This window comes from Cyprinodon tularosa, unplaced genomic scaffold (assembly GCF_016077235.1).
Source record: "Cyprinodon tularosa strain WSP-4 unplaced genomic scaffold, ASM1607723v1 ctg122, whole genome shotgun sequence".
Taxonomy (NCBI): Eukaryota; Metazoa; Chordata; class Actinopteri; order Cyprinodontiformes; family Cyprinodontidae; genus Cyprinodon; species Cyprinodon tularosa.
This window is the reverse complement of record NW_024038026.1, coordinates 964,459-969,427: the sequence shown is the minus strand read 5'-3', so window position 1 is coordinate 969,427 and position 4,969 is coordinate 964,459. Positions and strand designations below refer to the sequence as shown.

The window sequence follows — 4,969 nt, the reverse complement described above, 5'->3', positions numbered from 1 at the left end:
TTCATAGAAAACACATATTTACAAATCAAAAACCTGTTTAATGAATGAACTGTCTGTAGGCAGTTACTTAAAGAGACTGGGGAAAAATTCCTGGTTAGATCTAGTATTAACACAAGAATCAGCTAATAGATGGTAGTAAAATGCCATTTTACTGATCTGTAAACTAAAATAATTCCAGGGCGGTAAAAGCATAATTAACAGACAAATAACCATATTTTATCTTGTAAAGTCTTGGGCATTGCTCTGGGGTGGCAACGAGTGACTTAAACCTACAGTAACCCTCTCTTTTTACACAACAGAACCCTGTTTATATCATTGTTAACTAACTTGTTAGCTAGTGTTTAGCAATATTATAGCTAAAACATCAGCTGCTGTCTACCTAGATTAGCAAATAGGAGGCAGAAGTCAGAAGAGGGCTCGAAAGAAAAGGACATGAGTAACCAGCCAGAAACACTTGGATTAATCAGTTTGCCCTGTAATAAAAGACAGGAAACAAAGGAGCTGGTTAAAGTTCAGGAAGTAGTGGAGCTGTGCACAAAGCCCATTACTGGGAGAAATTAATCTGCTTCTTTGAGTTGCACAGGCCTTTTATACGGTCAGTTGTTAGTTGACAGTAATGGACATATACAGTATCATCCTTTACCTGCAGACCTTTCTAGGTCCTACATAATTGAAAAGCCCTGGTTTCCACCCTTGATCCCTCTAATCCTACCCCAACCCTTCTACTCAAAACTAGAGACAAAGTTCTATTTTTCTATTAATAACACTATCGATTTATTAATTTTATTAACCATAGGAAATTCCAACAGTGTGGAGAGGCATTCCTGGCTTTCACGCTGGATTTTTGTTTGTTTAAATATTCATAAATACATACAAATAAATTAAACCATTACTGTCCCTCTTTCCTAAATGTAATCTTGATGATAAGTATTTCTTTTTTATCTATGAGCTGGAAATGTCCCCAGATTTGACTTAAGAAATCTAGTCACCTTCTGCAACTCTGAGAAAACCCAAACCAGCCAGCAGAACCATATGCTTATGAGGCTTCTCGAAAATCCTGTTAATCAACATTCCTGCACTGACAAAGGCTCCTTTACTGTTCCTCCAAACCATCGCCTTCTCTTTCACCCTCCTTCATCCACAACTGAAAACATTCGACCGAGAAGCATTACACAAACCGCCACTCAGAATGCCAGGGACAGCTCTCAACTCACAACCTCCCTGAATCCTCCACTCAACTAACACTGTAAGTCACGCAGTTGAGTACTTAACTCGAGTACCTGTTTGCAGTCTTTGTTTCATTTGTGTATTTCTGTTTGCAGTTTAACCAGGGTCCTCCCAGTCACCTTGGCCCTCCAATTTCAATAAACTCTCTTACTTTACCTCTGCCTTTCTGTTTGTTGTCCCACTCAGAGCTGTTATGGAAAAAGCAATGCTGACACAAACAAAGATTGCCTGTCAAAAGCTATCCTGCAGTGGGATGACGTGTGGCACAAATGGCTCCCAACTAATTGTGTGCTTGTATCCAATTGACAGTGGAAATGTAAAAGGCTTGAATTTCTTGTTACCAATATTTAACATATACTGTAAGTTTTTTTTGTTGTTGCTTTTTTAATATCATCACACGCATGAGCAGATTCATCATGCAATAATATCAAAAGCTTAATTAGTTTCCGTACAATAATCATGTCTGTATTGTCATTTAGTTGATATGATGGTGTGCTGAAAAATATCTAAACACCCTCTGTTTTCTTTTATGTCATACTTGAACAGAAATCTATTGTTATGCAGATTCAGTTCTTTCTGTACTTTAGTTAATTGGCGTGGGGAGGAACTCTGTATAAAGCATGTCTCTTTGGTTGGCAGGCTTTATTTAAAAGCAAACAATAAAATCTTTCTTTTTTCAGATTTCTATGTACTTTTTATTGCTGGATAAGTATGTACACAGAGAAGTGTGCTAAATAGAACTATAAAGAGCAAATATTGTATGATACAGAAACATATAATGCTGTACACAGCTACTTGAAAAACATTAATTCCAATTGAACCTTTCCATTTTTTCACTTAACACAATCCTAAACTAGGATGTATTTTATATTACTTTATAGATGCACAGAAATACAAGGTGCAATGTAATTACGAAATTGGAGAATAATAGTATGGGGTTTTAAATTTAACAAATACAATTTAACAAACTGTTGCATTTCTATTCAGGACCTTTTAGAGTGATAAAAAACATCTAGTATGACTAAGACATTTTAAGTATATATATATATATATATATATATATATATATATATATATATATATATATATATGCATCCAAAGTAAAGTTTGCCGAGGTCTCTAACAGAAGACGAGGTTCCTAACAGACGAGTATCAAAAGCTCAAAAAGTTTTCTTATCCTAGACATATATATTTCTGATACATACATACAGTATTGTAAGTATATCAAAGAGACCCGTTCGCCATCCACTATCATAAAGAATCCAAGATATAGTCTACATGCTCAGTCTGAAGAAAGCAAATCCCTCAAGGTGAATGACTTAATGAAATTAACTGGGTTTCCTAAGAAAACTTAATCAATCAGTCTATATGATTTAATTAAATTGTATAAGTGAAGTGCCTTAAAATGCCATGTTGTGAGCTAGCACTGTATATATATATATATATATATATATATATATATATATATATATATATATATATATATATATATATATTAGGGCTGGGCGATATAGAAAAAAAGCTTATCGATAAAAAAAAATGCATATTGATCGATATCGATAATTATTGAAAAGATTTGAAACCATATTTTATGTGCAGCTTGGACTTTGTGCCTGGACTTTTTATAATATTGCTAAATGATTTAATTTTAATAAAAAACACAAACACAGACTTCGAATTAAATCTTTATTTAACCAACTTTTTTAACCATAACAGAATTGTTTTAAAGAAAAATAACTTAAGAGACCTGAGTTATGTTATTAAATACTGACAAAGAATAAACTAAAGTGACCAGAAAAGTGACCAAAATAAATATAACAAATAAATAAATGCCCCCCCCACCGCCGCCGCCGCCCCCGTTTCCTGCTTTAACCTGAGTTATTACTTTGAAGTTTCTGAAGTTAGAACCACGTGGGAAACTGCCCAGAACTGAAAATATATATATATTTTCCCAAAATTCCCGAAGATTCCTCGGAGGAGAGCCGCGTCGGGGCCTACACAGCTCGTACTCCTGCGGGTGTGAGCGGCTGAGATGATAAAAAAAAAAAAGTTGGTTGTGTTATCAGACTTGGTTTTCACTGGTTCCCTACACATTTTACAGATGACTGTGGTTTGTTTTTGGTCCGACTTGCCATGACCGAAATACTGCCAGACTGCCGAACTACAAAAACCCTTCTTTGGAACAATTTCCTCCGCCTCTCCTGCTGCGACGTCTTCATGTGCTCTGTGTTGTGGTTTGAGAGGGCAGCGCTTGGTGACGGCATTCCTGGGTCCGCGATTGTGATTGGTTGGGAGGAAGCAGCGTAGCATAAACCTACATGCTAGGCTACAATGAGAAGGAAGGAAAACTACGTTTCTTTTTTATCGAACTTTTATCGACCCTCTTTTTTTCTATTGCGCCTCACGTCTATCGATCGATATATATCGCTATAGAATTATCGCCCAGCCCTAATATATATATACATATATAAACTGAATGAAATTTACTTTTCCCCTTAAAGATGTTTATATGAAGGTAATATAGAATCAAAACTATTTGCGTGCCGTAAGTGTAAAGTTGAAGTTGCAGAGAGTTACAGCGTTGTGTAATTGTAGAATAAAAAAAATCAGTCTTACAATTTTCAGTACAATTTTTTTTTTTTACACGTGTTCAAATTTGAAGTACAAGTACACAAATTGTATTCTACAAGCTACACATCTTACAAACAAATTGAAACACATGTATTAAGATCTTTCCATTTTTTTTTTTTTTTTTATATATATTTTTCCATTAGCTCAGCTGTAAGTCACAAGTTCAACTTTACAAGTTATACCTTCAATTTAACTTTTGCTCCAAATTTCATACCGGTATAATAGATGCGAGATATATGCCAGAAGCTTGTGGGTAGTACCCTTGGTCGTACAACAGAGGTAGCTGCCTGCTTGGTCAGTCTGTACAAACTGGAAATACCTATATGGCCTACTGCTGTATTACCTTCCAAGCTCTCAGCCTAAGTTGACATCTGAAGGATGCAGCCATTGATATTTATTGTATATTATCAGGTTTCAAAGTGTTTTTGCTTGCTAAGCTAGGTTTTTAACTTAAGAACACCACTGTCTTTCTTCTTCCATTACGAAACAAATTAATATATTCCAGGTAGGAAGAGTAAACAATGGTAAGCGTAAGCTTTTTTTCCGTCAATAATCTCACCTGCGGGCAATGATACGCTGTTGTGCTGTCCAATAAAAAGAAAGCAAAGCCAGATATAACATCTGTAATTCAATCTTGAGACAGTCACACAAAGAAATTATAATGTTTTTAGTGACATGAATATAACAAGTTATTTGGGGCTCGGACATGAGACTTAATGCTGCCAATTGAAATGAAATCGGATACATACAGATGAAGAACGTCTTCCCAAGGGCCCGGACACTGGTGCTGAAATAGGCCAGAGGATGCAAAGACTGAGAATAGCCTGAAAGTAGGAAAGACAACGGGTAGCCAGTTGATAAACGTTCATCTGGTATGCGAGAGAAATGCTGGACCAGGAGCTTACAGTATGAAGAAGATCTTTGAAGAGTATTAACTGCAGAGGGGGTGTATTCCCAATGTCAATTGGTTGGAACTTTGACAGTGGAACTAATCAGGTGATCCAGGTAATGCTGATTAGAGTCTTCTAGGTTGAATTTTCACTTCAGCTTCATGTTTAATGCTGACATACCAGCAAATAATGCAAAATTGAAGTAGAATATAGCACAGTAA

The 4,969-nt window shown here is 35.8% G+C and overlaps 1 long non-coding RNA gene across 1 annotated transcript; it reads left to right on the top strand.

The window, feature by feature from the left end:
* The first annotated feature begins 1,167 nt into the window (after positions 1–1,167).
* On the top strand, positions 1,168–1,908 carry LOC119777214. The gene is made up of 2 exons (XR_005279897.1): positions 1,168–1,246; positions 1,323–1,908. It is a non-coding gene; the product is annotated as an uncharacterized LOC119777214 (long non-coding RNA).
* The last annotated feature ends 3,061 nt before the right edge of the window (positions 1,909–4,969 follow it).